Genomic DNA, 11,585 nt, shown 5'->3' with positions numbered 1-11,585 from the left:
GTCCTCTAGCAAACTGCTGGCACATGGCAACATGATCTTTTTCAACCGTGCTCCAAGAGTCCAAGTCTTTTTTACCCCTGCCATATTCATTACGCACAATGATGATGATGGTGATCATTCATCTTCTCCCGGTGCGTGATTAGCTGGCTGTAACGCGCCACAAAAAGGGATGAAAAGTGTTCGTGTGTTATCAGCAGCAACAAAAAATGACTCGTTACCCTGGAGCTCCTCCATTGAGGTCATGTGAGATGTAAGATTTTTTGCGCATCCAAAAATTCCAACACTTCCCTCTACACCCTGCGTCTTCTACGTGTTCTCTGGCGTGTTCCACAAACTGCCCGGACAAGCGGACGGCCGGGGTGAGAATGCCACGCCAACCGCGATCTCCGGGAAAGCTTCCTCGTTCCAACTCGCGCCCCAGTCAGAGGGCCACTTCCAAAGGAATGTCGTTTCCAGTTCCTGATTTGAGGTCAAACCAAAACCAGCCTGCCCTGGGTGTGTGTGTGTGTGTGAGGGACCACCAGCGCTCGGCTTGCACCATCATCAGCGGGAATGTTGCGCCCTAGCCCTGGAACCATGAATGAGCGCTGTTTAGCGCATGTAAACGCGGATGTTGTTCAGCGCACGATCTCGCTCGATCGCGATCAGCTGACCTGCCGCTCTGCCGTTGGTGACTCGCGGTGAAAAACCTTTCACCGTCGCGTGACGACGCTGATGAATGTCTCCGCGTTCCAGGCTTTCCGCACCGCTGCCCGGGAGGAGGATCTCCAAGCTCCAGCTCAAGCTTCCGGACTATATCAGGAATTTGTTGTTGGCAGAAGCAGTAGGTCCTCACGCGTTCACCTTTAACGAGGAGTGTGGTTTTGGTGTTTGGAACAAAATAGACAGTCGATTTCCTCGCTCCCAGCACCCCTCCCAACCATCCACTCTACAAGCGGATGACCTAGCATTCCAAACTACACTGCTTCAACAAGTCATGTGAACGCTACTGAAACAACATAGGGCGCGGTGGCGGACGCCCAACACCACCACCCACTGGAATGTTATCTTATCGCGCGCCCCCTCCTGTTACATAATGCAGTAGCCGTCCCTACCCTCCCCCCCTTCTCCTTTGTCTCCGTTCCGACCTTTACATCAAGTGTCCTCGTGTCGCCAGCGGACGAGCACCTCGACCAGCACCGGAGACACATTTTTCGCTCGCGTTGCACGCGGCTTGGTGACGGTGCGAGCTCCACACTACCACCACCACCACCACCACCACGATCACCGTACAATGTACGCTTTTCTAGGTCGGACACGGAAAGCCCGCTCGCCGCGTGAAGGCATTAGCATACCTATGATAATTTCCCAACGTCGGACGCACAACTCGCACGTGGAAATCGTGGCACGACGACGACGCCGACGATGGGCCGGACGGGCCGGGAACTTTCTCTATCCACATCCTGTTACCCATTATCGGTTCGGGGCCGAGTGCGCAGCGCAAATGTAGATCATGGACGATCAGTGCAGTCGGACGTGCAGAGCTGGAGCAGGAAGAACAAAAAAACCCTACCCTGCGAACCCTTTTGGCCCGGTCGGATGGACCTTTAGGCCAAATTCCACTCCGGGCGGCCGCACACCATATCGCAAATCTCGCGCCCACAGAGCCCAGGCAGGCACACCGCGCACATAATTTCCCACCCAAGCGAGCCCAACCAAGAGGTGGACACGGGACGGGTCATAAATTTTTATAGAACCGTTTTGGTCAGTTTTCTCTCACTGTTTTGATCTTCTTTTCTTTCTCCGTTGTTGTGAATGAACCGGCCCGGGGACCTTTTGAAGCTTTTTGGGGGTTTGTTTTTTTCTACGGCGAACCCGAGAAACCCGATCGCACGAGGTCCGCAATAGGTTTCCGACAAACAAAACACGTCCCCCCCCCCACCCTCCGACTCTGCTTGGGTTTGTCCCCGATCTGGGGCCGATTATCTGCACCGCGGGAGGCAATTTTCTGCCTAATTAATTACCGATTGAGTGAGGTGTAAGGTTTCCCCGCTTGATGGTCGGCGGTTCCGATTCCGTACCGAAAAGCCGAAAAAAACAACGGTTCAACCGGGTTTAGTGTTACTCGCGCGCGCGCGCGGTAGGTGTGCGTGAACAGGCGACGAACTGCGCGAACGGTTGCTGCGGAAGGCTCCAAATCCCCACCGGATTGTGGAGTGTATGTGTGTGCGGGGGGGGGGGGGGGGGATCTGGTGAACCCCAAAAACACAAAACGGCCAAAGAGGGACAACACAATCAGCCAACCAAACAAGCCACCATGAATGGCCGGAATGGCCGGAGATGTTCTCGAATTCTCGCCGCTGCTTCCCGCTTGCGCATAGAAAAACTTTGCATCGCGCAAGCACACCGATCTGCGCAACCCAAAAATGTGTACAATAATAAAAAAAAAAACAGCAAAGAAACAAAACAAAATGCCGTTAGCAAAAGGGGCTGCTGCTGCTGCTGAACGACGAGGCCTTCCTTTTCGGGTGGGCACACACGCCCGAAAGGCGACCGTTTTTTGTCCGTCACCCTTCCTTTTCCAGCATCTTTCCAGGATTCGCGGTGGAAGCGCAGGCCAAACGTTGCCATTTTCCCATAACTCTTGCTCGGGAACAGGCTTTAAGACGCAGCGCCGTCGTCTTCGTCGTCGTCTATTGCTATCATCCTGGCCCGGATCCTGACCGACGACGACGACGACTCGTTTTCCCTCTGCTAATTAGGCAGGCATTCTTTGCACCCGAAATGTAGGGACACGCGGCATGCCCAAAATGCCCTGCCGAGAGAGAAAGAGAGAGAGCGAGCGAGCGTCAAGGATGACACGGGCGGCCAGGAGACTAACCCTTTTTTCTTTGGGTTTGTGCTCGTTTCCGCCGCGCCGCCGATCACTTTTTAATCCAAAGGGAAGCGCCCCTTGGCCACCTCGGGGATGTTGTGTTGTTAACCCTTTTTTCCCGTCGTTTTCCACCCAACAAAAATTCGGGTTTCGCGCGCGCACTCGCGTTTTCGCGATATTTAAATATTGGCGCGCCCGACGGAAAAACCGGAAAGCAAAGGTACAGCAAGACGGCGAGTAGACTTTTTGGGATAGTTTTTCGGTAGGAAGCGGCGAGCAATCAGCTATGCGTCTAGCGAGTCTTTTGTGTGTGTATTTCGTACAAGGTACACCCAAGGGCAGCTGCATTGAACTGGGAATCGACGTTCTTCTTCCGTGCACAGGGTGCTTTTCAAGGTCAAAAACCTTGGCAAAGGTTGCCTTTTCCTCGTTCCCTCTTGTTGGGCAATCTAAGCGCAGACATTCCAACGAGCACCAACGACCAAACAGTGGCCAGTAGCTTTGTGCGCATACACACACATAAACATACTTCAATAGTTAGCCCTTGGAGCCAGTGTGTGCGGCTGCATTGTGCGCCCACTAGACGCATGCTGACGGGGACGCGATCAGCAGTTTGGGTTCGTCGCTTACGTGCTCCAAACCGATCGAAACGATCTCGCCATCCCCGCACCGGGTGGGCAGTGGATATGGTACATGGAGGTGAAGGAACTTGCATTCCATTCCGTGATCATGCCAGTACAGCCGCCGGGCCCCTTGTTGAAGTGTGAGCACCACCGCCATGGATATTTCATCGCGAAGCTCCAGAATCAAAACCAACAAAGGTAGCGAAATAAATGCGATCAAGAGAGGCAAAGAGAAACAGCACAAACACACACACACACACACACACACACACACACACACACACACACACATACTGAGGTGGGGGTCCGAAGAGAACAGGATCTACATTTCGGGGCGAGAGTTCGGGACGAAGCGCACAAAGCTACAGTGGAACAGAGGGTTTGAGGGCTTTTAGAAACATCTTCAAACCGTCGCTGGAATGTTGCAATGGTTTGCTGAAACCGGAGAACCCGGAGGCCTCCGGTACGCACACACACACACACATATAGGGAGCTTTTTTCAAAAGCGGGTGGCTCTGGGGAGGGTTGCTTATGCAAGGGCAGCTTAGGTGTGTTTTTGGCCGGCGCACAACCGGGCAGGCGCGGACATCCAACCGATTTTTGTATGCAGCAGCATACATCCGCGTGCACACATTCCAGCCCGGACGTCGCCCGCGTTGGTGTGTCGCGGGGAGGTGATTTTTAGTTTTTTTTTTATTATTATTCCAGCCCAAAACTTGCCAGCCTGGCAGGTCGTTTAGTGCATGTCGGGTTTGTTTTCTTTGCTTTGCTGCTGCTCCGAGGGCAGTGTCGGTCGCTCCGAATCATCCGCCGTTCGACAATGTACGAGGTTTGCGAGGGTTTTTTTTGCCGCTTTCACGGCCGCAGTGAGGTTTGGGGGAATTATTTGCCACTTGCTGACTCGCCCGTGCTCTCGTGTTGCAGTATTCAATTCGGCTACAGGATGATACATTTTTGAGCGTCACATTTCGGTGCATAGCCTAGGTTGGTTGAGTATTTGTCGTTATGTGTCCTCAACAATTATTAGACTGCACAAGCTGGATGGATATAAGCGGACTTTAAACGGGCGATTTAGATATCAGAATGCATGATAATGCCGACTTCTGCAAGCCCGGACGTGGATCGATTCCAGTGATTCGTAACAAACCACTGCCGTCCTGCTGCTTAAGACGCCTTTTAAAGTGATCGTGCCATTTTCCGGCATGATCATGTAGCAGCATTTGCTACAATTGGAGTTTAAAATTCCCTCTTTTGACGCAATTGTGGCGTCAAACACACACAGTAAAGCAAAAGAATAACTCTATTTGATATGTTCGCATATTATCTTCCTGCATACTTCCAACATCGAACCATTCAAACCCAGGCACCAGCATTGCTTTTGTCCAGCTGGCCCTGTATTGGTGGCTTTTCTGCTTTGCCAGCACGAAATTCCTGAAACACCGCTCGGTTCCGATGCTGACGATGCTGCCTGCCTGCCTGCCAACTCATGGGGTTGGGGATAGGGTGGAACAACGACTGTGTCCAGCCTTATGGGTGTGTACGTACGGTGGTAGTGGTCTAGCCAGGGGCACGTTGACCGTGAACATTCGGCGCACACTCGAAAGACTTTCTAACGGGACTTGGCATTCTTTCGCCGCGAACTAGGCAAGGCCACACACCGGGCTTTTTTGTTGAATGAAAGTGGCCAACTAAGAGTCGTTCGTTACCGGCCCCTCGCCTCTCTGTGTACGTGTGTGTGTGTGTCTCTCTCTCTTTCTCTCGGTTGCTTCGTAGGCCACTCCGCGATGGTGGTGATCGTCGGCAACGATAGAAGGGTACACTGGAATGCGGTCGTACACTGTGTGGGCACCTCACCACTGGCCTCACCCCCCCCCCCCCCTCTTCCTCTCCTCATCACTTTTTCAACAGCTTAGGAACCGTTAGTGACAAATAGCAGCAACAAAAAGAAGAAATAAAACACCACTAGAAAGAGGGAGATAAAGTCAGCCTTGTGGGGTGGTTTGTTGGACTTTATGGAAACACACACACACTCGCACAAACACAGACAAACAGTGAAAGATCCCCGATTTAAATAATCATTCACAATCGGTTCGGTAGAGTTAGGAATTTGAAAGAAAAAAACAAAACATAATATGGCAGAGTTTATGTTTCCCAACGTTTGCTGCTGCTGCTGCTGCTGCTATATCAGTTCAATGGCTTTCGGCATGGCGAAAAGCCCAAAGGAAACAAACAACATGTCTCCCTGTCCGCCTGACCTTCCCAGGGCGCTGGAATGCAACGAAAACAAAACAAACGAACGGTTCCTAATCTATGCAGCGACGATGCTATTGATTGCCCGTGCTATGATAGCTGTTTCGTTGGTTGGGTTTTGGTTGTGTGTTTGGAATTTTAGACCCAATGGGTGGTGATTGTTCAATCAATAATTAGAAGAGTAGATTGAACGTTACAATGTGGTTGTAGTTTTTTTTAAATGTAAATAATAAACCCTCCTGTTCTCTGACTTAATGCATAACCTCTGCAATTAGAGAAAAAGTAAGGAATCATCCACAAAAATAAGGCAAACGGGAGAAGGGTTCAAATTCCACTGCTCAACACAAACAATGCTCCAAATACTACAAGTATTTGATCAAGTCAAAACCTTATTAGAAAAGAGAGTATAATGGATTGGATCAATAATGAACAAATGACGGATGGATAGCATTGTAATCGATAGATTCGTGTATTTAGCTAATTGTACGGTAAACTAGTTTAAACATACAAATTAAGACAGACAAACAGACTCTTCGATTAAAACATAAGAAGGCATTATAAAATACTAATAACGATCATAAAAAAGAAAGAAAAATTAAGTTTTGAAATACTGACTTGTTGAGATATAGTTGTGCTGAAAATAATAAATCATTTATATTCACATTGTTGGAATGGACTATTCTGATTTGAATGGGATTTTTTCCTGTTATCTACAACGAGTAAGAGGAACGTGGATTACAGTACAGTAGAACTTACTTACTTACTTACTAAACCACTCACTGTCTCGCGCCTTCGTCTGCCATCTTTACACTTCATCTTGACACCTGAATTTGGCGCTACTACACCTCCTCTGTCCTTGTGGACGGCCTAAGAAGACTTTACGGGCTGGGTCGTCCGTTTCCATGCGTTTAACATGACCAGCCCACCGGAGCCTGGCGAGCTTGATACGCTGCACGACAGTGAGGTCGTCGTACATCTCGTATAGCTCGTCGTTATAACGGCTCCTCCATTGTCCTTCCACACATACGGGGCCAAGTATCCTTCTGAGCATCTTCCTCTCTAACACGGCCAAGAGAGTTTCGTCAGAATTGGACAGTGTCCATGTCTCAGAGGCGTATGTGAGTACTGGTACTATATAGCTTTCCAGCTTCAGCCGTCGCGACAGGTTCTTTGAGGTTGACTGATTTCTCAGACTGTAGAATGGCCGGTTTGCAGCCAGTATCCTTGCGCGCCACTCAGCTTCCGTGCTATTGTCGTTGCTGACCTTTGACCCGAGATAGGTGAATTCTGAGACGACTTCAAAAGTGCGTTCACCTATATGTACGTCACGCCTACGTAAGTTTGGATTTGTTGCTGGTAGGCCCGCTGACCATTGCTACCATCAATTTGGTATTTGCCTCGTTTATTTGCAATCCGAGGTTCTCTGCCTCCTGTTTGATCCCTTGGTAGGCTTCTACTACATAGGAGTGCCGCAGACCAATTATATCTACATTATCAGCATACGCCAGAATCTGGGTTGACTAATAGGAGATGGTTCCCGAAGTCTCCACTCTCGAGTCCCGGATGGCCGGTTCTCTAGCGCCAAGATGAATAGGAGACAGGCAAGCCCGTCTCGAAGACCTGGCAAGTGACGTTGGTCATAGTCATTCTAACTAGCTTTATCAGTTTGGCCGGGATTCTTGGCAATGCTATTATATGCAGTTTGGATGTCAATGGAGATGTGTTGTGATGTGTCTATATTCTGCCATCTTCTTCAGTATCTGCCGAATGGTGAAGATCTGATAAGTGCTTGATTTTCCGTTTCGGAATCCACTTTGATAGTGTCCGACTATCTCTTCGACGTGCGGGACACGACGATCCTGAAGGATCAGAGAGAATATTTTACAAGCGATAGTCCACACCGTAATACCCTTGCAGTTGTTGCAGTCCAACAACGAGATTTCAATCACAAGGCACATCGTTTCGCTATCCCACACCTCAGTAACAATTTGATGAATCTGGTTTTCTATCTCGTGCACCTCCATTCTTGACCAGCTCAGCTGCTGTCGGTTCCGGGTGCCTTGGTATTTTTTAGCCGATGGATAGTGTTGTGGACAGACCGCTGCCTCATCCTGAGGGCTCACTATTGACAGCAGGGCTGTCATCTTGTGACGTCCTCGGTGAGGATCGCGGCGCGAGCAGGACCAGTCGTCCTCTCCCCGCATTGCGTGCGTGTGTTTATTGTATTACCCATACCAAAGAGTAGAATAAATTATATGTTCTGTTTGTGCCGTACACACCGTCTTTATGTTTTTTTTGTGCGGACACAACAGATAGCTTGTTGGGTTCCGTGGATGCTAGGTGGCGATAGCAAGACACTATCTGCTAGTAGAGCCTCTAGCTGTTCGTTAAACTAGTCGTTGAGTCATTCATCAAAGTACTAAGTCCACCGCGAGAGGACTTCTGGCTAGTTACTAACCAGATCTCCATCCTTGTTACGACACCAGGTTACCTTAGGTATAACGTTATTTCGGTGACCCGCTATCTGAAAACTGTCAGTTCAATACAAAAGTGGTATGATGTGCCAATAAGGATGTTTGAAAAGTCCGACCGCCAAATTCTACAAAAATGTTCGTAGAGTTTCAGGTGAAGAGTCAAATTGTTAACCCAAGAGCAAATTTTTTTGAAATTTCTATGAAAATATAGAACTGTGAAGAGTCGCCATCTCGATATCAATGAGCCGCGAGCGAGCTGCACTTCCCGATCGCTGATCTAGGCAAAAAAATCTGAGGCTTGTTTTGTTTTTGGTTTTGTATGGAGTGTTGACATGATTTCAGCAGCCATGTGTCAAACTTCATATAAAACAGCTGGCTGATATCCAGCTGATAAAACAGCTGGCTGTTTGATGGTTCCGGCTCAACTCTACGAAGAGATCAACATTCCATGAGTCCACTTTCCACTGGTGACGTGAGCATTTGGAGATGAGCCTACCGATTGGATTTGGAGAAAAGTCTATGGAAACTCCACACAATTACCATTTTTCCAATTTTTTACCATTAAAATTTATCGTAATTCGCCTTACTGATACAATTACAACTTGTCGTTAGTACTTGTGCCTGTATTTAAAGGGCGCTGAGATTGTTTCCTCGGATTTCGAAAACGTATCGCAGGCGAAATGGCATCGTTGCGCACCCCAAACTGGCCCTCTTCGTGTGCGTTTGCTTGCTTGTGCTCCACATGCAATACTTTTGCGATCGTCAAAAAAAAAAGGATCCCGCATGATCGTAAAGATCGTTCACTCACGCGATCGGGGAAACGTGACGGTACGGAGGGACAGACGGGCCCCGTTTTGGTGCCTTTAGGAGAGCCCACTTTGCGCCGGCCGAAAGCCCATATATGCGGAGTTGCTGTTGAACGAATCTTCCCATTTAGTTCCCCATGCTCTCTTTCATATCGCTTCGACTTACCTGCTTGTTGCGGCATGCTGTCGGTGCGCCAACCCACTAAGAAACTCCCAGAGATGCCCCGTTTTCCCTGCTGATCTCTGGCGCTCTGGGCTGCGGAACCGCGTTCCGGTCGGTCGGTCGGTCGGCTGGCGTCCAACCGCGAGCTACAATCTGCTCTCTCGCTCCGCTTTCTTTCTTTCTCTCCCGCTCATCTTATCTTCATCAATCCCCCGACCCTCTGCTCCATCCAGACCCTCGCGCGAACCAATCCATCGCTGGTTCCTTGCGGATGCTGCGAAAACGACGATCAGCCGCTAGGTTCTGCAGACGATCGACGAGCAGAAAAGAAGGAGAGCGAAAAGGAGAGAGAGCACACATTGCCAGCGAAACCAGGATCAAAAGGGAAGAGATTGAAAATGATGCATCGGATGGGGTGGGGCGGGGGAGCTCGGGTGGGGTGGTGGTTCGAGCCCCGGGAACAACGACTCACTGGAAACGACTATGCGAGAGGAATGCGTGGGAATTTGATCGTGGAATGCGGTTTCTGCCCGGCCCGAAGACCAGACCGAGCGCTTTTCACTCCTTTCATTTTGGTCCTCCCCTCCCGGCCTTGTTCCTTGTTGCTCACCCCATCAAATCGCCGCCCTCCCCTTTGCCCTCCTCCGAACCTCTGCGGCCTATCGCTTTGGTCGCTTTCGCTTCAACATTCCCTGCTGTGGCCTTTTTTGTGTCTGTTCCGATAGGTTTGCTCTCTCTCTTTCTTTCTCTCTCTATCTCTCTTTCTCTCTCTATCTATCCTAGTCTCCCTTTAACAAAAACCCATACACTGACGCATTTCAGCGAGCCGCGCGTTTTGCCGTTCGCCGATCAACCTTTCTTGAGCCGAGATTGAGCGCGGAATGGAGCAACATTTAACATCTGATGCCCTTCCCCCTCCCCCCCCCCATTAGATCTCCACCCCCGGACCTACTAACATTCGAAATAGGGTGAGCAGAATGTACCAAGTAGGTGCGTGTTTGCATCGCTTTAAATTTGTGTATTTCTATAAAACTTTTGTTTATACCCGCTGCCCGGGGAGTTTGAGCCCGCTCGTTGCCGTCACTGTCCGTTGCTGGTCGCGTTGTTGGACATTTGCCGTTAAGACTTTTCTCTTTTCCTGGTGGTTCAGGCTCCCCTCCCTCACGCCGCAGCAGTCTGAAGCGCTCGCTGGTCGTGGTCGGAGGTCTGAAACGGTTTTGCTTCCTTTTTGCACTGTTCACTCGGGTGGCCTGGATTTGGGCCCACCCCGAACCGATCCCCAACGCAACCCCAATCACCCATAGACCCCCAAACCCCGCCACCCCCTAGCGATCGTGTGGTCCAAAGTGGAGAGTGAAGGATCGTTCTGGGCGGTCGATCGCATAAACGTACTCGCCTTGGTCTCTCTCTCTCTCTCTCTCTCTCTCTCTCTCTCTGTCTATCTCTCTCTCTTCGCTCTCGCTCTCTCTTTCCAGAATGAAGCATTTCGGGTAGATAGGTCGATCTGATCCGGGCCATTCACCCGCTCTGCCATTCCGGTTCTATCGCTTCCTGCGCAATCCGGCACACCGCCTACCACTCCGCCTTCCTGCAACCACAATCGCCTACCACCACCACACCACCACCCTCCACCCGCCTTGTAGCGCTGTTTCGGCATGCGTCACCTTCGACATTGGGCCGATTTGGCCGCACAACGGATTGCCGTTTTTATTCCGATGGCTGGTGAATGGGGTTGGGTGGTTCGGGAGGAGCGGTTTAACACAGCGTCATCGTGCGAAACGGTTTTGACGGCATCTGAGATCCCGTAGGACCCAAAGGACCATGAAGGAAGGCCGGTTTATGCTTACGTTCGTACGCCGTGACCGATCGCTCGGCTCTCTCTCTCTCTCTCTCTCTCTCTCTCTCTCTCTCTCTCTCTCTCTCTCTCTCTCTCTCTCTCTCTCTCACTCGAATCGAATGGCCTGCGGTATTTTGTGTATTGAACTTGAAATTTGAATAAATTTAGCAAAACACCGCACACACGCGGACCAAACGCACGGACGACGGGGGCCTGGGCCGGGCCGGCCAAAAGACCAAAACGCCGGTCAATAAATCAAGCGCACTTTCCACCGGAGGGAGGGACACCCCATCTCACGATTTCTGCAGAACAGCGGATTGTGCTGTTGTTGTTGTTCTTGGTTGCCGTTGGTTGTTTTTTTTTCGTTTCGGTTTAAGTTTTTGGCTTTTAAGGGTTGAATTCTTTATGTGTGTTTTCTTTCTTCCACCGAACCCTCCCGCGATCGATCGCCCAGTCGAGTCGCTCGATCGCGGAAACCTCTTTTGCTGTTGCCAGTTTTGCTGTTCTTTTGTTTGTATGTGTGTTTGCTGGTTGTTGGTGCTATCGGATTTTTATCTTGCTTTCGCCGTCCTGCATTC

Source organism: Anopheles coluzzii, chromosome 2 (assembly GCF_943734685.1).
Source record: "Anopheles coluzzii chromosome 2, AcolN3, whole genome shotgun sequence".
Taxonomy (NCBI): Eukaryota; Metazoa; Arthropoda; class Insecta; order Diptera; family Culicidae; genus Anopheles; species Anopheles coluzzii.
The sequence above is the reverse complement of the archived record's forward strand: the minus strand, read 5'-3'. Positions refer to the sequence as shown.